This window comes from Scyliorhinus torazame, chromosome 6, assembly GCF_047496885.1.
Source record: "Scyliorhinus torazame isolate Kashiwa2021f chromosome 6, sScyTor2.1, whole genome shotgun sequence".
NCBI classification, from domain to species: Eukaryota; Metazoa; Chordata; class Chondrichthyes; order Carcharhiniformes; family Scyliorhinidae; genus Scyliorhinus; species Scyliorhinus torazame.
Genome location: NC_092712.1, coordinates 219,565,642 through 219,592,851, shown reverse-complemented (window position 1 = coordinate 219,592,851; position 27,210 = coordinate 219,565,642). Strand labels below are relative to the sequence as shown.

At 46.9% G+C, this 27,210-nt stretch overlaps 1 long non-coding RNA gene across 1 annotated transcript in view; it reads left to right on the top strand.

Moving 5' to 3' along the window:
- The window catches only part of LOC140425772 (uncharacterized), a 101,609-nt gene extending 77,430 nt beyond the window's left edge, over positions 1 to 24,179 (top strand). Inside the window, exons 2-3 of the long non-coding RNA XR_011947993.1 lie at positions 20,153 to 20,276; positions 22,238 to 24,179. This is a non-coding gene — a long non-coding RNA (uncharacterized lncRNA). The remainder of the gene's footprint in view (positions 1 to 20,152; positions 20,277 to 22,237) is intronic.
- Positions 24,180 to 27,210: the final 3,031 nt, after the last annotated feature.

Here is a 27,210-nt window from a genome sequence, read left to right as displayed (position 1 = left end):
TACATTGCAAGGTTGAATAAATTCCTGGATTGACTTCAAGCATATGGCATCAAAGCTAAAACCACAACTGTTACTTTACAGTGTCAAGCGTAACATACCTGGATCGCCAACTTGAAGGTATCCACACAACACAGGAGAAGGTTGAAGTGATTTTGAATCGATAGTTCAAATGATTGAAGTGATTTTGAAGCAAAAAAAAACCAAAGAATGCAGTAAAAGTTAGAAGTTTCAGCAGGATTGTTGTGGATTACTATAACTTCATCCCTGATTTAGCTTTACTGCATCAACGGCTCAGAAATGGAATAGATTGGCAGTGGTCTTTGGAATGTCAGAAAGCATTTGAAGAAGCGAAAGAAATACTGACTAGTGATGCTCTTTAGCCTCACTTTTATTCAAAGCAACAATTAATTTTAGCATGAGGTGCCTCACCACTGGGGTTAGGTATGGTGTTATGTTGCATAATGGAAAACCTGTCACATATTCTGATCGCTGTAGAGACCATTAACTTTTCAAGAGCAATTCAAACTTTCAGTAAACATCTGAAAGAACGATATATTAGGATTTCATGTTTTAAAACTTTTACTGTAAAAAATGTCTAAAATACCATTGACTAAACATTATTCTACTTTTGTAGGCATCTTATATTTTAAATTGCAGAAAGATATATTCTACTTTATACTTTTCACACATTGTACACTCAATGGAATTACAGCCCTTATTGCAAATTGCCCACAGTTGCTTCTAACTTCCAAAGGATTACTTCATTTTTGCTTTCCCACCAAGATGACCTTTGGTCCCAAAACTAACTTTCACTGTGAGGATTACACTGTTGATTCCTTCCCTCCAGTCCCAAGTTAGATGAATCTTCTACCTCATTTGAATGCACACAAATTTGGTCTTTAATCTGAGCATGAGCTCCCATCTGTTTTGTGTGGTGAACACTGGACTCAGCATTGTATTTACTTTAGGTATAGGACTGGCTATTTACTGTTCACTGCCTCTCAGATGGCTGCAGGCCACACTAAAAAAAAAAGTGTTATTTGTTCCTCATATTTATGGATTTGTAAGGAAATCTGTAACCTGATTTCAGAAATGACTTCCTTTGCCCTATTTCCCGTGGCAACATGAAACATATTAGCCTTGTGTCTAGGTAGAGATGCTAATTAACTATCTTTGACCACAACTCTCTTTCATCTTAGAAGTAAATGGATAATTTATAGCACACTATTTAGAACCCAAGACCAACAATACTTTTCAGGGTTTACTCATACGACATTTGAAGATAGCAGTCCTTGTCTCTCAGCATAAATATCTTGCACCTTCTTCTTAGCAAAATTATCCTAGCCTACTTTTGATCACTAACAATCAAACCATCCAGGTTTCTAAGGCTACAAGAAAGGTTGCATGATGCCTTTTGTTTACTCTAAATCTAAAGCTGAAGTCACAAAATATAATAATCTTAAAAACCGAAAGATACAGCCCCAAAAATTAATAATCTTATGCACCTCACAATTGTAACAATATGCTTCAAATACTTTAACAAAGTCAGAGAAAAATACTCACATTGAGAAAGAAGCTTTAGCGATCATATATGGTTTTAACAACTTTGCCAAATACTTGTGTGGTAGAAAATTCACTTTGTTAGACCAAGCTCTTATAGTCATATTTGGTTCAAAGAAGAGGGTACAATCCCTACTGGCAGCATGCCCATCAATATCTCTGTCTACCCTTGGATACTAAAATAGTTTCTTGATATTCCTTTCATATGGACTCTATTAAGAATTGACAAAGATTAAGATAGAAAAAATGATATTGGGATAAAATAAAACAAGAAAAGGGGATTGATAAGTGTAACTGTCTGAAGGGGTGTTTTGATATGTGAATTAACATACCAGTGAGAAAAACACGTGTTTACTTTTGAGACGAGGGAGAAACGCTGTGGTGTAGAAGAGGTGACTTCAAAGTGGAGAGGTAAGGGAATTGGCACCTTTGTGCTAAAAGCCAGGTCCACAGGGTGGGTAACATCATAGGGAAAGAATTATATAACCATAGCACAATATCCGGAGAGAGACACACACAGCAAAAACAGTTACCATCACAGCCACACCCAGCTGCAGAAAACAGTCTCCCCCAAAAACTGCTGGTTTAGCTCAGTGGGCTAGACAGTTGGTTTGTAATGCAAAATAAGGCCAGCAGCGTGGGTTCAATTCACGTACCAGCTTACCCGAACAGGCGCCGGAATGTGACGACTAGGGGCTTTTGACAGTAACTTCATACTTGTGACAATAAAAGAGTATTATTATTAAACGATGGTTGTTTAAAATCCAAAAAAAAGATTTCATCTTCGCTGAAACTGAAGACGGTTTTCCTAAATATGGACAAATAACTGATCCATGGTAACTATCTCCTGCATTTACCTCATAGAGTAATATAATATTGGATGTTGTTTGGAAAAGGGGCATCTCAAAATGTGAATAGTTGGGAACAAAGGTGTAACTTCATGTAATTCTGTGTATAGCCATCAATGTAGTTAAGTGTACTGTTGTAGTGTTTTATAATCCTTTTTGTCATGTGTTTTTCTTTTAAGTTAATAAATATTCTTTATTAATTGATCACAAAACAACTGGACTATTCTTCCCTGGTTTTCATACCTTTTCTCACATTATACCAAATTGAAAATGTGCACTACTAAGAACCGACATTACAAATTACCCTTCTGGGTTTTGGAATACCCTCACATTTAACATCAGAGGGGTTCTTAACACCAGACAGGAAGAGAAAGACGCCAGGCAGGTTAATTGAAATATTGTAGGAATGAAGAGGAGAAAGAAGTGTTCTTTTCAGTATTTCTTGTCAAATGATGACATTTTTGTCCAACACATACTGGTGTTAAGGAAAACCTGTTTTTTCACATACACATTACTCTGGCAGTATTGATCGTATATGTTTTTCAAAAAATATTTTTATTCTCCCCCTTTTTCACATTTTCTCAAAACATTTACACCCACCAACAATAAACAATAAGCAGTAACAAATATAATGTCAATCCCCATATCAACAACAACAATCGCATCCTCCCACCAACCCCCAAACAACCGCCCGCATGTTAACACAAACAAATAACAAAAAGGAATCAGGAATCACCCATAGTCACCATTAACACATAGTCTCCCTCCCCCCAACCCTCCCAAACCCGCCCCCAATTAATATTCGATGTTATCCAATTCTTGAAAGTGCACAATGAATAACGCCCATGAATTGTAGAACCGCTCCATCCTTCCCCTCAGTTCAAACTTGATCGTAAATGTTTTTATCGTGATTAAATTAAGAATAAGTATACATCACAACCTGTTAAATGTTCAGGTACTGTTGATGCTGGTTTAGTCATATTAGGGGCAATATTTAGCCCATGTTAGCTGTCAGCGAGACATTGACGAGTGCGGACGATCCCATAAGAATCACAAAATGCAATTCTCGCGGGGGGGTAGGGGGGAGGGGGGGTGAGTGCCCCAATGGTAATGGTGAGGGGACTCCCCGATGCTTATGCTGGTGGGAGTGGGGTTGATAACCCCAATGCTGATGGATTTGAAGGGATTGTGAGAGCCCCAATGCTAATGATGGTGTTGTGGGGATAGGGAGAGTCCCCGATGCTGGTGGGGTGGGAACTACGATGCTGAAGGTGGTAGTGGAGGGGGCAGTGAGAGTTCTGAATCTGTTGGTGGTGGGGTGGCAGCGAGCCCCAACGCTGATGGTGGTGGAGGCGAGATGAGAACCCGAGTGCTGATGATGATGGTGGGGGTGGGGTGGGGGGGGGATGAGAGTCCCCAATACTTGTGGGAGGGGCACCATTTTTAAAGAGCGCCCCGAACTCGGTGGAGCCTGCTGTCATGATATTCAGGTAAACATCATAGCACATACATACTGATGGACAGATCAACGGACCAATCAACACACACACAACACCACAGCCAATCACAGGCAAGAGCATACACAGTACAAATCAGGGAGCACGACACTTCCTGGGGATTCCAGCAGGAGACAGCTCAGGGCACAGAGCTCATAGCAAGCCACTCAGACAACCACCATGTGCTGAGTGCCACTACAAGATAGTATTAGGAATAGGTCCACAGATTCTAGGGTTATGATCGAACCTCAGTAACCAGTTTATCACTGTAAATAAATGTTAGCAATAAAACTGAGTTGTACCATTCGCAACCGTGTTGGTTCGTCTGTGTAGCAGAGTACCCAACACATCATAGTACCAGGAGTAACTGTGGGACCTACCTACGGATCCTCCGGAATCTGCCATCCTGCGCCATGGACACTGTCAGCACACCGCAGCCGCTACAAGTCGCTGGAAACCTCGGCGATAATTGGAAGCTGTTCAAACAGCGCTTCCAGCTCTTCCTGGAAGCCAACGAAAAGGAGAGTGCTTCGGACACCAGAAAGATCGCCATTCTCCTCTCCATGGCAGGTCAACACGCCATCCATGTCTACAACTCCCTGGTGTTCGCAGAAGGTGAGGACAAGACCAAGTACAAGACGGTCCTTCTCAAACTCGACCAACACTTCAACGTCGAGGTCAACAAGAGTTTCGAGAGGTATCTCTTCCAGCAGCGTCTGCAGGGTAAGGATGAGCCCTTTCAATTCTTCCTTACGCATCTCCCTATCCTCGCGCAGTCCTGCGGTTACGACACCACCTCCGATTCCATGATTCGGGACCAGATCGTTTTTGGGGTCACCTCGGGCACCCTACGCCAGCAGCTCTTAAAATAAAAGGCCTCACCTTAGCCTCTGCAATCGAAGCCTGTGTCCTGCATGAAAACGCGACTAGCCGCTACTCCCAATTTCAGGTGGCCGAATCGGCGGCGCGGCAGGGGTCCTACGCGGCCGGATCGGCGAGGCAGGCGTCCTACGAGGCCGAACGGGTCCAGGCGATCGAGTTCCTCCCGGCCCGCGGCCTGGACAAGGGCAGCCATTTTGCGCGCTTTTCGAGGCCTCCCGCGTTTGTGCGCGCCAAAAACGACGTCGACACAGAGGGACGTGATGTGCAGGCGCGCTCAATGCAAGACCGAACTGCGCATGCGCGGTGGCGCAACGAACGCCATGACGTGCGGCAACTGCGGAGCCGCACATTTAAAGCGGCAATGTCCTGCAAGAAACCGACAATGCCTCCGCGGTGCAAGATGGGCCACTACGCTGCCTGCTGTCGGGCAGCTCAACCTGCCAATGTTCCCTAATTCCGACAACCTCGCAGGGACGTGCGGACCATTCAGCCTCCTTACTATGAGTCGTGTCCAGACGATATCCAGACCAGTGACACAGACGACCGGGACGCCTTCCGTGTTGCGGTCATTGATGGGAACCGGATGTCTCCAGCCAGGACCCACCAGCCGATGCCAGTGAACTGCGTCAATCCGGGTGATGAATGGTGTGCCACCTTAACGGTCAACCGATCACCGATAACATTCCGTCTGGACACTGGCGCCTCCGCCAACCGTCAGCCTTCTACGCCATGAAGGTCAGACCACCAATTCGGCCATCGCGTTGCAAGATGGTCGACTACAATGGGAACGTTATCCCGGCTATGGGATCCTGCCAGCTCCAGGTGACACACAGCACACACACGGCCACACTCTCATTCGAGATAGTCGGATCATCAAAGGACTCCCTGCTAGGCACACAGGCATGCAAGGCTCTCCACCTCGTGCAACGGGTCCACGCTCTGTCTCCAGAAGGCACATCTGACTTCCCAGATGCAGAATTCAGGGCACAGCTCCAATCGCTCCTCGCCCACAACCAGGAGGCATTCGAGGGCATGGGAACACTGCCATACACCTGCAGAATTCGGCTCAAACCGGACGCCACCCCGGTCATTCACACACCTCGCAGGGTCCCAGCACCACTCAAAGACCGCCTCAAGCAGCAGCTGCAGGATCTCCAGGACCAAGGGGTCCTATCCAGGGTCACGGAGCCCACGCCGTGGGTCAGCTCCATGGTGTGTGTTAAGAAGCCTCCGGCGAGCTCCGGATCTGCATTGATCCATCAGACCTCAACAACAACATAATGAGGGAACACTACCCCATACCCAAACGGGAAGAGATCACGAGCGAAATGGCCCGGGCTAAAATCTTCACAAAACTGGATGCCTCGAAGGGTTTTTGGCAGATCCAACTGGATCAGTCCAGCCGAAAGCACCTTCAACACCCCTTTCGGCAGGTTCTGCTATAACAGAATGCCATTTGGCATCATCTCGGCATCCAAGGTCTTTCACAGGATCATGGAGCAGATGATGGAGGGCAACGAAGGGGTGCGCGTCTACGTGGACGACGTCATCATCTGGTCCACCACACCACAGGAGCACATCAATCGTCTCCAGCGCGTCTTTGTGCGCATACGGGAAAACGGCCTGTGCCTCAACCGAGCCAAGTGTTCTTTCGGCCAAATCGAGCTGAAGTTCCTGGGGGACCACATTTCCCGGTCAGGGGTCCGTCCGGATGCAGACAAGGTGAGCGCCATTACAGCCATGCTGCAGCCGGCAGACAAGAAAGCAGTGCTACGCTTCCTAGGCATGGTCAACTTCCTGGGGAAGTTCATTCCCAACCTTGCCTCCCACACGACGGCTCGGCGCCACCTCGTCAAGAAGTCCACGGAGTTCCAGTGGCTACACACACACCAGAATGAATGGGAGGAGCTCAAAATTAAGTTCACCACAGCCACAGTATTGGCGTTTTTCGACACATCTCGGGACACTAAAATTTTGACTGATGCCAGCCAATCCGGCATTTTCATAGAATTTACAGTGCAGAAGGAGGCCATTTGTCCCATCAAGTCTGCACCGGCTCTTGGAAAGAGCACCCTACCCAAGGTCAACACCTCCATCCTATCCCCATAACCCAGTAACCCACCCAACACTAAGGGCAATTTTGGACACCAAGGGCAATTTATCATGGCCAATCCACCTAACCTGCACATCTTTGGACTGTGGGAGGAAACCGGAGCACCCGGAGAAAACTCACGCACACACGGGGAGGATGTGCAGACTTTGCACAGACAGTGACCAAGCCGGAATCGAACCTGGGACCCTGGAGCTGTGAAGCAACTGTGCTATCCACAATGCTACTGTGCTGCCCCTGGGTCATTGGGGTGGTACTCCTACAGCGGGATGACATTGCATCATGGGCCCCAGTCGCCTATGCCTCGCGGGCCATGACCCCCACAGAACAGCGCTACGCGCAGATCGAAAAGGAGTGCCTGGGTTTGCTGACCGGAATAGACAAGTTCCATGACTACGTGTATGGTCTCCCCCAGTTTACCGTTGAGACTGACCATCGACCCCTGGTCAGCATCATAAATAAGGACCTGAACGAGATGACCGCTCGCCTCCAGCGCACCCTACTTAAACTCAGAAGGTATGACTTCCAACTGGTCTACACCCCGAGAAAGGACCTTATCATTGCGGAAGCCCTATCCAGAGCAGTGAGCACACCTCGAAGCGCACGTGGCCTTCACATTGGCAAATCTGCCAGCTGACGACTCCAGTCTGGCCCGTATTCGCCGGGAAACTGCGGCTGACCCCCTTCTACAACGGGTGAGGTGACACATGATGGGTGGGTGGCTCAAAGGACAGTGCCCGCAGTTCTACAATGTCCAAGACGACTTGGCCGTCATTGATGGTGTCCTTCTAAAGCTGGACCGGATTGTGATTCCGCACAGCATGCACAAGCTAGTCCTGGACCAACTACACAAAGGCCATCTGGGGGTTGAGAAGTGTAGACGGAGGGCCCGAGAGGCGGTCTACTGGCCGGGCATCAGTTATGACATTGCCAATATGGTGCTCAACTGCCCCACCTGCCAAAGGTTTCAGCCGGCGCAGCCTCCTGAGACGCTTCAGCCCCATGAACTGGTGACGTCCCCCTGGGCGAAGGTGGGTGTGGACCTTTTTCACGCGCTTGGCAGGGACTATGTAATCGTCATTGATTACTTTTCCAACTATCCAGAGGTCATACGCCTGCATGACTTAACATTGTCCGCTGTCATAAGGGCCTGCAAAGACACCTTCGCTCGCCACGGCATTTCGATTACTGTCATGTCGGACAATGGGCCCTGTTTTGCCAGCCAGGAATGGTCGTCCTTCGTATGGCTTCACACACGTGACGTCCAGCCCTCTGCATCCCCAGTCCAATGGAAAGGCGGAGAAGGGCGTTCACATCGTCAAGCTGCTCCTCTGCATGGCTGCTGCTGCCGGATCGGATTTCTGCCTAGCCCTGCTGGCCTATCGCTCGGCCCCACTAGCCACTGGCCTCTTACCAGCCCAGCTGTTGGGTCGCGCCCTCAGGACCACTGTGCCATCCATTCTGGTACCCACAACCAACCATGCTCTGGTACTACACAGAATGCAACAGCAGCGCGTTCGCCAGAAGATGGAATACGACACACGGGCAACTGATCTTCCCGCCTTGGCGCCTGGAGACGACGTCCGCATCCACCTACCACAAGGTGGCTGGTCAGCACCTGCCGAAGTTCTCCGACGCGTGGCTCCCCGCTCATTCCTGGTTCGCATGCCTGATGGCTCCATTCGTAGGCGGAATCGCCTGGCTCTTCGCCTACTTCCACGCTCGCTACGGGAACTTACAATGACACCGCGCCCTCCTGTTGTTCCTGATATCGACTTCGTGGAGCTTCCTGCCACCATGCCCCTTCCGTCGTCGCCCTTGGCCAGGCCCATTCCTCAGCCGGTGGATCCAGACCCACCCTTGAGGCGGTCAACCCGAATACGTCGCCCACCTACTAGACTGGACTTATGAGCCTGTTTGTACATTGAATTCATAATACCACCATGTTAATATGTTTCTGTTCTTCCTTGTCATTACAGGAATTCGTTTTTGTCATTCAACATTTCCCCGATCTTTGTTTATGGTATAACCTCGTTGTTATGTCGCACCCGACATCACCCCTTGTATATAGTTTAGCCCCATGTACATGCTGTAGATATTGCACACACACACATTCAGCTGCACTCAGTACACATCTCTATTTATAACCACATAGGCGCATGTTCTTGTACAAAAGGGGGGATGACATGATATTCAGGTAAACATCATAGCACATACATACTGATGGACAGATCAACGGACCAATCAACACACACACAACACCACAGCCAATCACAGGCAAGAGCATACACAGTACAAAACAGGGAACACGACACTTCCTGGGGATTCCAGCAGGAGACAGCTCAGGGCACAGAGCTCATAGCAAGCGACTCAGACATCCACCATGTGCTGAGTGCCACTACAGGATAGTATTAGGAATAGGTCCACAGATTCTAGGGTTATGATTGCACCTCAGTAACCAGTTTACCACTGTAAATAAATGTTAGCAATAAAACTGAGTTGTACCATTCGCAACCGTGTTGGTTCGTCTGTGTAGCAGAGTAACCAACACATCACCTGCCTTACTGGCTCTATTAGGCCTCGACCCACCACAGTGACACTGTAAGCCACATCCACTGAAATTTGGTTTACAGAGAGACTCAAAATCTGGGCCTGATTCTCTGAAAAAATATGGGAAAATTACACCCATTATATTCTGGGAACTTCCATACATGTAACAATGTATATTTTATGTATAAGTTATTTTTTAATGGGCTGAAGTTCTGAGCATTTTGTTATATTGCCCTCTCTGTCGCCCTCTCTACTGGGGCGGTGTAAATAAGGTTAGCGCAATAATGGTTGCCTGCAATTGACCATCTTTTTGCCCTACACACTGCAATATAGAACAATAATGAAGACACACCATCATTTGCTTTCGCACTCGTATCCACCAGCTCAGATACTAACATTGCACTTATATTAGAGAATAGACAGAGGCAAGATCTGCATGTTGTGATAGGGTTATATGAGTGCAGAACAGCCGGGGACAATGGGTAGTGAATGTGTCAGCTCACCGGGGAATCATGTTGCTCATGAGTCATATGCAGGGGAATCAGATGAGGACTTTGGTGCAGAAGGCTACAGATGAAGGTTAATTCGTGCACACAGCAAAATGCTTGCTGTAACAAAAATAAAATACTGCGGATGCTGGAAATCTGAACTAAAAACAGAAAATGCTAATACTCAGCAGGTCTGGCAGTCTCTGTGGAGACTGAAGCAGAGTTAATGGACTGAATTTTATGTGGGGACTTATGTCCCGCCCACCAATGAAAGATTTGTGGATGTGCACGCCTCTGCTTGGTTGGCTTATCCAACACCCATTTAATGGCTATCAGGCAGTCAAATTACTTTTAGCAGTCTTCCCCCCTTGTTGGGTGGGAGGAGCAGCCCTACCTCTGCGAGCTACAGACCAATCAAATGGACGATGGCTCTCTTATCCTATTAGTACGACTGGAAGCAGTGACCACTGGCTGGACTGCAGGCAGATCCAAAAGGAACATAATGTATGGAACTGGACTTTGGTCAATCTAGAATCTCGCAAGGGCAGACCCAGGTGGTGGGTGGGTCGAATGGGATTGTTTTGGGTGGCGGCAAGTCCAATGGGATGGGCATTGGGAATGGCTCTGATGGGCATGGGGGGTATGAAAATGATACAACCCCTTTGCCCAGCCGCCAGTTTGCCAGGATTCACCTGGTCACCAGTCTGGGCACTCGGTGTCAGGCTCCCCCGCCGTGGGTAAAATCCCACTGGTGACAAGTGAAGACACTTGAGAGGCCATTCATTGGCTATTTCACGGCCTTGATTGGCTCATGGGCAAGTTGTCCGTCACCATTCCTGATGGGAATCCTGAAACAGGGCGTTCGGGTAGCAGACAATGCACTACTGCTCTGGTATCTAATCTTACAGTCCCTTCCCCACATGCCATGCTACCCTGGAGGAGGGAGGGGAATACAATTCTGGCTAATATTTCAGATCTGTTTCTCTTTCCACAGATGCTGGCTTCCAGCAAGTCTACAGTCAAGTGGATTTTGCAAAGGTCTTGGAGCCCATTATTTCCAGCGTGAAAGTGGTGACTAATTCAATGTACACACTTGTAGACACAACCATAATACAATCTTTGATTACCATTGTCTCAGCTTCCATTGCAGCAGTAATAGTTTTCATCAATAGCTCAGGCAATGCCAGCTTGCAGCCATGCAAACTCAGATTGCTCTCATATAGATTCCAACTGGTCTCTGCATGGCTGCAGGAACCAGAGTTCAGAACACCCTGCCGGGTATCACAGCAGTCTAGCAAGCTGTCCTCCAAAACATTTCCAAGACTGTTGAGCTGCCACCCTGCTATGTATTGCTAAGCGTGAAATGATTCGATGTTAACCTTTTTGGGCATCAATGATTAAACTTCATTCGGCATTAATAAGACTTGATACAGTACAGCATCTGAGCAGCAGATTTCAGCACATGTAAAAGAATTATAATTGCCCGATTATGCACTGGGCAGAATTCGCAATGACAAAAAGAGGCCCTCTGGCCTTCTTTCTGAGTATCTCCCTTCCTGAAGTCATCTATACCTACTGTTCATTCAGAATCTTTCCTTTTTTTCTTTTTTCCATAGTTCAGAAATAATGATTCAATCATTGGCTTATAATTACAAGCCCATTATGTCCCTGCTTGCTCAAGTTTCAATGACATATTTCGAATGTCGGGACAATTATCCATGCAAGTATTCATTGTACTAAAAAGGAATGTGTCACCAGGTAATTTGGATTGTTGTCATCCCATCTGAGTTGATTAGATTCAGTACAGCTATTGTAATACAAAGAAAGGTGTCTGCACTCTAAGGTGTTTGGCTCTTTTGATCAACCTCAAAATGGTTTAGTTTACTCAGTTATTTCTGGTTCCCATGGCAACATTCCTGCCTTTATTTCCTGTCTTATTCTCTCACGCTTCAGTTGATTGTCGACCTTTTCGGTAATTCTAGCCACGTTATTTCTAACTGTTTGGGAATCATCTTGCTTTTCATTCGCCTCTTGTCAGTTTGCATCATTTCTTAAAATGATCATCTTGCTGGTGCCAGTGGGTTCAAAGTCGCACAAGAAGTTAAATATTGCAAAGGTGTAAGGCAACAGCATGCACATACTTAAATTTAACACTTATTATTATTATGCAATGAATAAACACTAATCATATTGCAACAATTTTGACTGAGTGGGCGTTGGACGATCAATGAAACATTTCAAAGAAGAATTGAGACTGCAGAGTGAGGGTTTTTGATGTGAATAATGAAGACATCCTGGACAAGTCACACTACCAATGATGAGTTAGACAGGGGCTTAGGAAGTCAAGGGCTTGGGTGGTCAGGATGGTTGAGGATGCTTAGGGGTGTTGGTGGGGTAGCGGGGTGGGCTCCATGTTAATCCATTGTTAATCCGTGACTGACACCAGAAATGAATAGCTGGAGAATGCTCTGGAACACATAACGGGCCCAAGTCTCCAACACTGAGGTTAGTGTTGCAGACATTTTTGGAGCGGTCCAGACAGTGTAAATCTGCATATTGCAAGTTTATACTTCCTGGACAATTACCATGCATGTATAGGTCCTGATGCACAACAGTGGGGAACATCTCAACATTCGCCATTGTTCACATCGGAAGGTCTGGGCCATGCGTACCCCGATATGGAGGACAAAACTGCACACAGTACTCCAGGTGTGATCTCAACAATTGTAGCAAGATTTCCTTGTCTTATATGCCAATTACCTTACTGGTGGAGGACAGTTTCTTTTATTGAAAGAAGAAAATGGCAGACCAGGCTCGAGGGGTTGATTGGCCTACTCCTGCTCCTATGTTCCTTCCTACGTTCCATCAGATTTCTGTTCAGTGGGCGAGGCCATTCCTGCAGCCATCAAATTCCACCTTCTGTGTCAGGCAATGATTGAATCATAGAATGTTTCCATAGAATCATAGAATTTACAGTGCATAAGGAGGCCATTCAAGTCAGCACCGGCCCTTTGGAAAGGGCACCCTACCTAAGCCCACACCTCCACCATATCCCCGTAACCCCATCTAACGTTTTTTGGACACTAAGGACAATTTAGCATGGTCAATCCACCTAACTCGCACATCTTTAGACTGTGGGAGGAAACCGGAGCACCCGGAGGAAACCCACGCAGACACGGGGAGAACGTGCAGACTCCGCACAGACAGTTACCCAGGCGGGTTTCGAACCTGGGATCCTGGCGCGGCGAAGCAACACTGCTAACCACTGTGCTACCGTGTCATGATTATACCTCTCCTCAGTTTCTGTAATCATTTGCCTGCCAGGCATCATAAGCCACATATATGTTGGTTTGGCCCTGTGTTAAAGTAGGCAGTGTGAGAGTTGCTAATCTGGTTGGAATAAAGGGGGTATTGAGAATTGCGGCAGGATAAAGGCATCATAGCAACTGCCGGAAACTAGGTAAAGACCTTCTTGTTTGGACACATCATCTGCACAGTGAGGGAATAGAACCCCTGTTCTGTTGGCATGCATAGTCATCAAGTCATAGAGTTTTACAGCATGGAAAGAGGCCCTTTGGCCCATTGCCTCCACACCAACCATGAAGCTTCGAACTATTCTGATGCCATTTTCAGCACTTGGTCCATAGCCGTGTATACAATGGCATTTCAAGTGCTTATCTAAATACTTCTTAAAAGTTGCGAGGGTTCCCACCTCTCCCACCCTTTCAGGCAGTGAGTTCCAGATTCCAACCACCCTCTGTTTTAAGAACATAAGAACTAGGAGCAGGAGTAGGCCATCTGGCCCCTCGAGCCTGCTCTGCCATTTAATGAGATCATGGCTGATCTTTGTGGACTCAGCTCCACTCTCCGGCCTGTACACCATATCCCTGAATCCCTTTATTCTTTAGAAAGGTATCTATCTTTTTCTTAAAAACGTTTGAAGAAGGAGCCTCAACTGCTTCACTGGGCAAGGAATTTCAGAGATTCACAACCCTTTGGGTGAAGAAGTTCCTCCTACACTCCGTCCTAAATCTACCTCCCCTTATTTTGAGGCTATGCCCCCTCGTTCTGCTTTCCCTGACCAGTGGAAACAACCTGCCCGCATCTATCCTATCTATTCCCTTCATAATTTTATATGTTTCAATAAGATCCCCCCGCATCTTCTAAACTCCAATGAGTACAGTCCCAGTCTACTCAACCTCTCGTCATAATCTAATCCCCTCAACTCTGGGATCAACCTAGTGAATCTCCTCTGCACTCCCTCCAGTGCCAATATGTCCTTTCTCAGGTAAGGAGACCAAAACTGAACACACAACTCCAGATGTGGCCTCACCAACACCTTATACAATTGCAGCATAACCTCCTAGTCTTGAACTCCATCCCTCTAGCAATGAAAGACAAAACTCGATTAGCCTTCTTAATCACCTGTTGCACCTGCACACCAACTTTTTGCGACTCGTGCACCAGCACACCCAGGTCCCTCTGCACAGCAGCATGTTTTAACACCTTACCGTTTAAATAATAATCCATTCTGCTGTTATTCCTCCCAAAATGGATAGCCTCACACTTGGCAACATTGAATTCCATCTGCCAGACCCTAGCCCATTCACCTAACCTATCCAAATCCTTCTGCAGACTTCCGGTATCCTCTGCACTTTTTGCTTTACCACTCATCTTAGTGTCGTCTGCAAACTTTGACACATTGCACTTGGTCCCCAACTCCAAATCATCTATGTGAATTGTGAACAACTGCAGGCCCAACACTGATTCTTGAGGGACCCCACTAGTTACAGGTTGCCAACCAGAGAAACACCCATTTATCCCCACTCTTTGCTTTCTGTTAGTTAACCAATCTTCTACCCATGCTACCACTTTACCCTCAATGCCATGCATCTTTAGTTTATGCAGCAACCTTTTGTGTGGCACCTTGTCAAAAGCTTTCTGGAAATCCAGATATACCACATTCATTGGCTCCCCATTATCTACTGCACTGGTAACGTCCTCAAATAATTATACCAAATTAGTCAGACACGACCTACCCTTTATGAACCCATGCTGCATCTGCCCAATGGGACAATTTCCCTCCAGGTGCCCCGCTATTTCCTCCTTAATGATAGATTCCAGCATTTTCCCTACAACCGAAATTAAGCTTACCGGCCTATAATTACCCGCTTTCTGCCGACCTCCTTTTTTAAACAGTGGTGTCACGTTTGCTACTTTCCAATCCTCTGGGACCACCCCAGAGTCTAGTGAATTTTGATAAATTATCACTAGTGCGTTTACAATTTCCCTAGCCATCTCTTTTAACACTCTGGGATGCATCCCATCAGGGTCAGGAGACTTGTCTACCTTTAGCCCCATTAGCTTGCCCAATACTGCCTCCTTAGTGATTACAATCATCTCAAGGTCCTCACCTATCATATCTTTATTTCCATCAGTCACTGGCATGTTATTTGTGTCTTCCACTGTGAAGACTGACCCAAAAAACCTGTTCAGCTCCTCAGCCATTTCCCCGTCTCCTATTATTAAATCTCCCTTCTCATCTTCCAAAGGACCAATATTTACCTTAGCCACTCTTTTTTGTCTTATATATTTGTAGAAGCTTTTACTATCTGCTTTTATGTTCTGAGCCAGTTTACTTTCATAGTCTACCTTACTCTTCTTTATGGCTTTTTTGTAGCTTTTTGTTGTCCCCTAAAGACGTCCCAGTCCTCTAGTCTCCCACTAATTTTTGCCACTTTGTATGTTTTTTCCTTCAATTTGATACTCACCCTCACCTCCTTAGATATCCATGGTCGATTTTTCCCCTTTCTACCGTCTTTCTTTTTTGTCGGCATGAACCTTTTCTGAACACTGTGAAAGATCGCTCAGAAGGTTCTCCACTGTTCCTCAACTGCTTCACCATGAAGTCTTTGCTCCCAGTCTACCTTAGCTAGTTCTTCTCTCATCGCATTGTATTCACCTTTGTTTAAGCACAAAACACTAGTGTTTGATTTTACCTTGTCATCCTCCAACTGTATTTTAAATTCCACCATATTGTGGTCGCTCCTTCCAAGAGGATCCCGAACTATGAGATCATTAATCAATCCTGCCTCATTACACAGGACCAGATCTAGGACCGCTTGTTCCCTTATAGGTTCCATTACATATTGTTCCAGGAAATTATCCCGGACACATTCTATAAACTCCTCCTCAAGGCTGCCTTTGCCAACCTGGTTAAACCAATCGACATGCAGATTAAAATCTCCCATGATAACCGCTGTACCATTTCTACATGCATCCGTTATTTCTTTGCTTATTGCCTGCCCTACCATCCTGTTACTATTTGGTGGCCTATAGACTACTCCTATCAGTGACCTTTTCGCCTTACTATTCCTGATTTCCACCAAATTGATTCAACCTTGTCCTCCATAGCACCAATATCATCCCTTACTATTGCCCGGATGCCATCCTTAAACAACAAAACAACACCACCGCCCTTACCGTCCATTCTATCCTTTCGTATAGTTTTTCCTCACATATCCTCTAAACTTCCTGCTTACTACCTTATATCTATGCCCCCTGGTTATTGACCCCTCCACTAAGGGGAAAAGTACCTTCCTGCGCACCCTATCTCTGTTCTTCATAATATTATACACGTCAATCAGATCATCCCTCAGCCTTCTCTGCTCCAGGGAAAACACCAGGGAAAACTATCCAGTCTCTCTTGTTAGCTGAAACGATCCAGCTCAGGCAACATCCTGATGAATCTCCTCTGCACCCTCTCCAGTGCAATCCCTTCCTTTCTAAAGTGTGGTGACCAGAACGGTATACAGTACTCCAGCCGGGACCTAACCAGCATTTTATACAGCTCCAGCATAACCTCCCTGCTCTTATATTCAGTGCCTCAGTTAATAAAGGCAAACATCCTTCATAACCAACTCATCTACCTGCCCTGCTGTCTTCAGAGATCTGTGAACCAAGGCCCTTTTGATCGTATCTACTTCCTAGGGTCTGACCATTCATTGTATATTCTCTTTGTATATGTCTGGGACCTGATACACAACACAAGATATTGTGTGTGTAGTCAATTATTCCTTGCAATCTTGCGAAGCCCCAACACTTGCAAAACCTCTGGCTCTTTGGTCTTGCTTTGCTTGTTCCATGGAGAAGGAGATCGAATCATCCCTGATGGAGCACAAACTAGGTTATGCCACTATTACACCCTGTTGCCTAGAAAATCAGGACATACATAGAATTTACAGTGCAGAAGGAGGCCATTCAGCCCATCGGGTCTGCACCGGCTCTTGGAAAGAGCACCCTACCTAAACTCCACCCTATCCCCATTACCCAGTAACCCCACTCAACACTAAGGGCAATTTTGAACACGAAGGGCAATTTAGCATGGCTAATCCACCTAACCAGCGCATCTGGACTGTGGGAAGAAAGCGGAGCACCCGGAGGAAACCCACGCACACACGGGGAGAACGTGCAGACTCCGCACAGACAGTGACCCAGCGGGGAATCGAACTTGGGACCCTGGAGCTGTGAAGCAATTGTGCTAACCACAATGCTACCGTGCTGCCCAGTGAAGATCTTGAGAGCAAACAGTGCTATCAACCCCCTGACACAAATGAAATAACAATGTGTCTACCTCCATTCTGAAGCTGTAGCAGTTTGTGCTCAGCAAGTTTGAGGTATGATATCCTTAGCACCTACATGACATAAAATCCTTCATCCTCTTGCTGCTTCTGTCCCCCTGGCAGATGCTGTTGCTCTCCATGCTCCAGTGCAATGGCAGATGAAGCAAAACATCTGCAGCAACTGCAGTCATCCAGGATTGTAAGGAGAGAAAAACTTCAGCACCTCCAAAAATGAATTAGATTAAGTTTGAAGGCACAGCGTTAGAATTTGGAAAATATGAACACCCGGATAAGCAAGCTGCTTTACATGCTGCGACGCAGCAGCTACGAGAGTGGCATTTTCCATTCACAGAAAGCTGCCGTCACTACAAAAAGATGTTCTGCATCCCACACAGTTGATGAACGTCATGTATGAATTTCCATGCCGGTGGGATGTCAGGTACTGTGTATCCCAGTGATTGTGCATCAAACAGCATGTTTCTTTGGTTGTTTCTAATAGGCACAGTACGATCTATGCACAATCAGTCCACACTCGCAAAACCCAAAACAAACCTCCTGCTGGAAGAGGTGCCCTGTCCTCTGCAGCGATCACCCCTCCTCAACAGGCTCTGCCTGCCTGGCTCCTGTTGGCCCACCCCACTCACCTTCTTGCACCTTGCTGGCGCTGCTGGAATGGAGGAGCTGCTATCCCTCTGTATGGCTGGCAGCTCCTGAGGGAAAGCACCTCACCCTTGAAGTCACGGGAATCATGACGGCAGGCAGTATTCTACCTGACAGGCATTTAATCCCATTGGTGCTCCGGAAATGGGCTTTCAACAACAGATGTGGTGATAGTGTGGGAAGATGGCATTGAGGAAGATCAGCCATGCTCTAGTTAAATGGCAGAGCAGGCTTGAGTCTGAATGGCCTGCTTCCATGTCCCTTCCTACATTCTACCAGCTTTCTGGTCAGTGGATGAGGCCATTTCATTTTCCATGGTTGGGAAGTATTTGCTGAACAATCCTGAGTGTGCTAATAGCTACACTAAAAAACTATTTAAGATAATCAGTTGAACTTGTAACATGGCTCATTTACACTTGCTAGAAGTGACATACATTCATATGCAGGGATTGCTCTCTGTAACTACAAGTAATATGTCCAAGTGTTGAGCCTTTTTATGGATTGCCTGCGAGCTTGGGGAGTGCATAGTCCCCAGTTGCTTCTTTCATGGCAACATCTTGGCTGATCAAAGTTGCCTTGCCAACCAATCAGCACTCTCTTTTCTCCTGTAGTATCCATTTTTGTGATCATTTGAAATTTAGCATTCTTGTATTTGTCCTGATAAGTGCAAGATGAAAAGTTTCAGCAGCATGTCTCTTTTCAGCAACATTGAAGATATTTGTCTTTGTAGATTCACAAAACAGGAATTTTTAAATTGCTAATCAGACCTAAAAATGACAGGGGTCTGAATTTTAACCCTGACATAAATTGGCTCTGTTGGATTGGGCATCTATTGTCCTTTCCATTTAAGTGAACTGGGTGGGATATATATGGGTGCCTGATCCAATATTGCCCATTTTATTGCATCATAGAAAGTTAATGTGACCCTTCAAATTGTTCTTCAGTTGCCCTTTATCAAAATTGAAATTGTTAATTTCTATTGGATTTAAATATGGGCACTTGCTACAATGCGTAACTGGTTCGCAATACTTGCCTTACTGGTGGTATTGAAAATCTAACCCTTTACCTCTTTAAAGTGAAATGAAGAGTTGACATTTTTCTTGCATTTCTTGTTAGATATTCAGCTCTCCTGACATGTGCAGAGTGGAGAGATAGGTTCTTATTGATGGAGCAATGCACACCATAGCTCATGGTGTCAGTTTCGCACATTGGAAATAATTGTGGTCTGTGTTCTCAAGACAAATGATGACACACTGTGCAAGCAACAGTGATTCGGTCTCCTTCAAATGCATTGGGATGAATTTAGTGCTTTATCCCTGATGGTTTTCAAAACCTTTCCAGATAAAGGAATGTCAGGACAAACATCTTTCTCACTGTTTGAAAATTCACGTTCATTGGGAATATTCACCGTCTTCCCTGGTGGCACAGTAACAAGCACATTTTGAGCTTTTCTTTGATAGCCGCAAACATCATAGGAGTGGTGGCCTGCTGCATAAACTGGTGCTTTTCATTCTCTGTACCTTGAAAGAATAGAATCACTGAAATGGTGTTCGATCTGTTATATGGACTTTCTGCAGATAAGAGACGTAAATGTAAAGGCATTTTGTGAATCAGATTCCACATTTAGATGGTCTTCATTACAATACAATATAGCCTTTTCCAAAATATTTGTTAGTTATCCCTGAAGTCTGTTTGGCACTACAGCCTTAAATTTGGGACTGTTTCGGTATTACTGCAATTTTTACACACAGTCTTTTGTAATGCCAGTTTATAAAAGCTTCATTTCACTTGGTTGGAGACAGATTAGTGCAAAGGGTTTGAACTAAATACCTGGTTTGAACACGTTCCCCGTTCCAAAATAATGACAAGCAAAATCCATCCTAGCTATTTCCATGTTAGATGAAAACACGTTGAAAGCCCCTGTTTTCTTTCACAGATTAGGCTGCACAACAGGTTGCATCCAGGGAGAACTATAACAAGGAAAGATGGCTCATGAAATTGACTCTGATGGTTGCTAGGAGCACAGAAAGACTTGAGAAATGGTATTGGATTACTAATGGGTGAGTCTCCAAATTCCCACACCTTCAGTACATCTTGTGCATGCTCCAGTAACCTTACTGCAGCAAGTGATGATCAACTCTAGTGTTCAGAATTCTGCGTCCACAGAATGGAAGAAATGTTTTGAACAAGAAAGGGATCTTTAGGTATTTAACCATATACCTGCATTCGCATCAAGTTCCTCTCTCTCCAAAAAAAAAGGTCATTCGCGATTGAACCCTTTTATATCATTCAATTGTCTACCTGGTAACTTGTTCCATAAGGCTGTCTGAGTAAAACAAAGTTCTCCTCGACTCATTTTCTTCTTTGTGACATTCAATATTTATGTTGCCTTCTCGGGTATTTGAGCTATTTACCCCAGCAATCATCATGAGCAATCTTCTTCATAATCTTAAACTCCAACTTTATCACTTCAATGTCTCCTCTTTGTTATAAGAAACAAGATCAGCTTTCTTTGTGTTGCCCTATAATAGACTTCTGAAAGTTGATATTATCTTAATTGCTCACTCTGTACTCTGGTGATCAATAATATCCTTCACATCAGGCGACCAGGACTACAGAGATTGTCTGATGCTTTAATCCAGCAACAATTCAACCTCCATTGATTTACATCCGATCATTCTGACAGTACCTCCTATACTTTCCTTTTATGACTATGCTTTGTGATGATATTCTTGTCGGTCTATTCTCTCTATCCCCAGATTGCTTTCCTCACCAGCTTGGTGTATGACGATCCACTTTACATGTTCTCCCTCTTTAGCCAGGGTTTACTGGCTGGGGTTGAGTCCCGTGGCAGACAGTGAGGGGCGTCAATGTCTCCCTCTGTAGAATTTAGTGGAAAACCCCGCGGAACTATGTGACCCTGTGCTGATTAATTTTGCACCCAGGGGTTTCCAATGGAATTGTGGGGTGGAGCAGGCAGGATGTCGGGCACTCCGCTGTCATATCCAGGTGCCATATTTAAATTGTGCTTAGATAGCTACTCAATCATTGCATGTTGGAGTTCGGAACTGGACATGGCAGACAGGAGTCCAGCAGCACTGGCCCAAGGTTCAGCAATGCCTCGCTGGGCATGCTACTTCAATCATGGAGCACAGGAGGGACAACCTTATTCCAAAGGATGGGAGGTGTCTCACCATATCTGTATGGGAGGGGGCCACCAAGATGGAAAGTGTCACTTGAACTCAGGAAGAGCACCCAGCAGTGCAGGTAAAGAATGAATGACCTCACTCTGGTCCCCAGACTCACCACACTGAATGGGAACTGGCACATGATTCTCAATGGCAAGGCCACCATCTCTATTGCCCTTGCATAAAAGCCCTTCACAAGGTGCTGTGGTGCTGCCTCATAGCTCCACTGCGGTCTATGTGGTCTGCACGTAGGGAGGTAACTGCGGGCCACTGACCCTGCCACACTGAAAGCACAAATCTAGGGCTGGGGAGGCGTAGAGGGCAACTGCAGATGTTGATGCTGCTGCTGTCATGTCTCTGTTGTCCTCACCCTTCCAGCTACTAGTGTTCACTGGTCAGGAGGGTGCTGCTGAAATACTCTTGGGGACTAGGAGAAGTGCATCTTTCTTATGGGACACAGTTGTTAACAGGTTGGTGGTGGAGATTGGCAGCATACAAACGACATCTGCATCACAAGTGCTTACAAACCATCTTCTATTTTAATCCAGGAGAGTAGAGTGCACAACAGGCACGGGAGAGAGAGAGAAAATAGGAGGGGGCTACGTTAGGTCCAATCCCCACCCTCTCACAGTATGAAGAGCAGGCTGCTCAGCTGGCAGGAGGGGACCGCCACCTTTTCTGAGCTGAAGGTGAGACCAGCCTCCCCCAGCCACCCAGTGAGGAAGCGTGCTGAATCTCTGCACACAGGAACAGGAAGGTGATGTTTCGTGTAATGTAGGGAACAGCTCATGCAGTTACTCATTCTCTCCTCTTTCCATTACTGATGCCAACAGGAGGTCGTTACGGCCAGACCCCGATGAGGAGTCCAGCCCCAGCCTGCAGAGGATCTAGGAGGATGACGACGATGGTGAAATCCCACGTGTAGAGCTGTCACAGCAGTCACCTGCAGCCTCCACCAGGCCAGAGGCACACATCTCAGTGCGTCAAACATCTAGTTTAGGCCCCAGCTGATGGTCACCGCCCAGGCACTCCCTACTGTCCCTTGAGTCTCCATTCCCCTCACTGCCCCCTGTGACTCCAGCCCCCACCGCCAACACCCCCCCACACCCCACCAAAGCAAGGCCATGTGCTTATTAATCCCAGTAATGACATCCATTTCACCTTATGTCGGCCCACTTACTCCCCTCTCCCAGTGCTATATCAAGCACCTTTTACTTGCCTCAACCTACCCTAAACTGCCATCCTTCTGCCCCCAACCTGCCATCGTCTGCCCCAAACTGCTGCCCCATGTCCCAACCTGCCATCCTCCTGCTCCAGTCTGCCACCCTCCTGCCCCAACCTGCCATCCCCCGCTCCAGTCTGCCACCCTCCTGCCCCAACCTGCCATCCCCCGCTCCAGTCTGCCACCCCTGCTCCAGTCTGCCATCCTCCTGCCCCAACCTGCAATCCTCCTGCTCAAGTCTGCCATCCTCCTGCTCCAGTCTGCCATCCCCCTGCTCCAGTCTGCCACCCTCCTGCTCCAGTCTGCCATCCCCCTGCCAGAACCTGCCATCCTGCTGCTCCAGTCTGCCATCCTCCTGCCCCGACCTGCCATCCTCCTCCAGTGTGCCATCCTCCTTGCTCCAGTCTGCCATCCCCCTGCTAGAACCTGCCATTCTCCTGCTCCAGTCTGCCATCCTCCTTGCTCCAGTCTGCCATCCTCCTTGCTCCAGTCTGCCATCCTCCTTGCTCCAGTCTGCCATCTTCCTGCCAGAACCTGCCATCCTCCTTGCTCCAGTCTGCCATCCTCCTTGCTCCAGTCTGCCATCCTCCTTGCTCCAGTCTGCCATCCTCCTGCCAGAACCTGCCATCCTCCTGCTCCAGTCTGCCATCCTCCTTGCTCCAGTCTGCCATCCTCCTTGCTCCAGTCTGCCATCCTCCTGCTCCAGTCTGCCATCCTCCTGCTCCAGTCTGCCATCCTCCTTGCTCCAGTCTGCCATCCTCCTTGCTCCAGTCTGCCATCCTCCTGCCCGCCCCTGCCGATACAGTAAATCTCGACATAACTCCACGTCGGTCTGCTGTTGTGGACTGGCGGGTACTCCCACTGTCGGGGTGGGTAATTGGACATGTGGTGGATAATTCTGGACAGGTGGTAACTTGAATCCTGCTAATGTGATTGTAACCAGCTTCTTGACGGCCTTTGGAGGGACCACAAGTTCCCTCCGTCATTCTCCCAATTTCCACTCCCATCGTATTCTCCTCCCTTACCCACAATGAACCCAGCCAATGGTGAGAGGGATTGATTCCACCCATTGATTCTTTGCATTGACATTTATACATATGAATTGCAACTGTCGCCTTCTAGCCTAATTGCCCACAATACTGGCATAGTTTGTATTCTTACCTATCGTTCCTTAAGTAGCTGTACTGCATATCTCCCGGCCATTATCGCATTCAATTCAGTTTTTTCTAAAACCCATTTGCAATGGAATTTTTATGCCACCACCATTTTTCAATTGTTTATATTAGGATTATTAGGTTTTAGATAAGCCCCTAGTTTTATCTTATTTTACGTACCTTTTGTCATTATTAAAGAATAGATCCAAAATAGGGTGGCGCAGTGGTTAGCGCTGCTGCCTCGCGGTGCCGAGGACCCAGGCTTGATCCCGGCCTCGGGTCACTGTCCATGTGGAGTTTGCACATTCTCCCTGTGTCTGCGTGGGTTGCACCCCCATAACCCAAAGATGTGCAGACTAGGTGGATTGGCCACGCCAGTTCCCTTCATTGGAAATCAAAATTGGGTACTCTAAATTTATTTTTTTTTTAAAAATAATAAATAGATCGAAAATAGCCTTGAATCTTTTTCGCATGTTGAACAATCTGAGTGAGGAAACACTCTGCTTCAGAAAGAATATTTCTCAGTTTTCCCGCTGATGCCTTACCTGTCAATATTTGGGTAATTAAGACCAAGACAATCGATGTAATGGCCTTTGCACAGGTCCCCATACCAGTAAAAACATTTTCCTCTTCTGTTGCTGGTGAGCTCTGTCAAAAAATCCAATAATTGCCTTTTCTCCTTTGTTTTCTTAACATCAGTTCACATTGGGTAGGTATTAATTTTCAGTGCCTCTGGCACAGATCTTTATACAGCATAAGTGCTTACTAGGAATTCAGGTGCCTGCCCTCCATGATTCTCTGTCCGTTAAGTTCTGTGCCTACAGTGCTGAAGAAAAATAAATTACCCGAACTGTCTCTGCTGTGTGGGCTAAAATGCTTATATCATGGCAGAGTTCAGTCACTTCTTCTCCCCTCAAGGAGCTTTGAAATGGGTGTGTTTAACTGGAGCTTAAAATTGATACAACAAGAACAATATTGCATTTCCACAGCCGATTAAAAGACCCCCCCAAAAAAATGCTGTTCCCCCTCACTGCCCCCCCCCCCCCCTCGCACTGTCACCTGTTGACACTCCTCAGTCTTCGCTGCTCCCTCACGGTCCTTGCACCACACCTTAGCATCTTCCGTCCTTCCCCCAAGCACCCCTCCCCCCACAACCACGGCCCCCCATCACAACTCCCTCAGCAAGGCTCCGTGCTTACACCACCGGGAATGGCACCTTATGTCAATTCTCTTCTTCCCTTCCCCAGTGCTCCATCAACCCCTTCACCCATGACCTTGGTCACCATGCACCTTTCACTTGCCCCAATCTGCAGTCCTGCTGCCCAGCCTGCTTTCCTCCTGCCCCAACCAGCTGTCCTCCTGCCCCAACCTGCAGTCCTCCTGCCCCAGCCTACAGACCTCTTGTCCCAGCCTGCCATCACACTGCCCCAGACTGCAGTTTGGGAGTTATGCATTTATAGAGTAGATGTAAATGCATGTGATGTTGATAAGGTCTGTTGACCTGCCAAGCTATTTAAATATCTGTCCATGAAAAAGCAGGAAAAAAACTGCTTGCCTGTGAGTTGAAAATAATTTTAGCTGACAGTTTCAATGGCTGTTTGTTGACATCATGCTAAGTGCATCATGATAGCATTACAACTGCTTGACTGCTTTCTACAACCTGTCATCATCACAGTGGAGGGCTGTAAATTCACACTTTGATTGACAGCTCAGGTATGCTATTAAAGGAATAGTTCTCTTTGCTGTGGGGCAATGGATACAAGTGGTTGCTTTCATTAGGGATTAAGTATTTGATGGAATTAAATGTATTGACTGGACTTTCCAGAATTAGTGTTTTTTTTCATATAGCAATGTCTGTAACAAATATTTAGAACTTTATTTTATTTTATCTCAGCATGGTTCCTGAGGTCTGCCCATGGTATATACTGGGTGCAGTGACATAGAGGGTGTACGGGCAAAGGGTGGTGGCATGAGTTGGCACCAAATTGGAATCTGGCTATAAGAGGCCATGGGCGTATTTGGGGAGCACGATTTGGCATGTATGGACTTGAGAGTGGGTCAACGGGTGTGACGGGTGAGGCTTGAGGGCCTAATGTTTAAGAGAATTTCCAGAGGGATGGCGAATGTGGACAAGGTGTGGCGGTGGTGGGAAGGAGAAGGGGTAGAGTGGGTTAGGATGGAGGAGGAATCTTGTAAGGGGTCTAGTTTGAGGGCTATGGTGATGGCAGCATTGCCAATGGCTCTGAGTAGGAATTCAGGGAGCCCAGTGGTTCAGTCCACGGTGAAGATATGGAATCAGCTGAGGAGGCATTTTAGGGTGGAAGGGATGTTGGTGCTAATGCCGCTGTGCGAGAATCATGGGTTTGAGCCGGGGGGGCTGGATAGTGTATACAGGAGGTGGAGGGAAGTGGGCTGGTCAAGGTGAGGGATTTGTATTTGGAGCAAGGGTTCACCAGTCTGGAGGAGCTAAGGGAGAGGGTAGAGTTGCCGAGGGGTAGTGAGTTCAGGTATCTACAGGTTAGGGACTTTGCACGAAAGGTCTGGAAGGGTTTCCCTAGATTGCCGGGATACACCCTGCTGGAGCGACTGCTGCTTCCGGATGTGGAAGGAGAGGAAAGAATTGGGGATATATATAAGTGGCTGGGGGAGCAGGGAGGCGAGCGGGTGGTGAAGATCAAGGAGAAATGGGAAGCGGAGTTGGGAATGGAGATCAATTGGGGAGTATGGAATGAGGCACTACGAAGGGTAAACAGGACCTCCTCTTGTGCAAGGATGAGCCTGATACAGTTTAAGGTGGTGCACAGGGTGGATATGACTCGGGCGAGAATGAGTGGGCTCTTTCAGGGGGTAGCAGATGAGTGTGAGAGGTGTGGGCGGGGGCCAGCGAATCATGCGCACATGTTTTGGGTTTGTGAAAAATTGGGAAGATTCTGGGGGGGGGGGAGTGCTCGCGGTCTTAGCCAGGATAGTGGAGGAGGGAGTGGACTCGGACCCTTTGGTGGCGATATTTGGGGTTTCAGAGAAGCCGGAGCTCATGGAGAGGAGGAAGGCCGATGTCTTGGCCTTCGCCTCTCTGATTGCACGGTGACAAATTTTGCTGGAGAGGTGGTCGGCATCGCCACCGGGGGCAGCAGCAGGGTTGGGTGACCTGTATGTCTTCCTGTGGTTAGAGAAGATAAAGTATGAGTTAAGGGGCTCAGCAGGGGAGTTTGAGAAAAGGTGGGGGATGTTTGTGACCATGTTTGAGGAGCTGTTCGTCGCAGGAGGAAAATCTGTACAAACTGTATAGTTGATTGTTGGGAAGAATGTTTCCTGGGGTGTTTATTTGCTGTAACCTACTTTGATACAAGTTTGAATAAAATGCGTTTTAACAAAAAAAAAGAGAATTTCCAGAGAACCTTTTAACCAGCCTGCCTTCACACCTGATCCT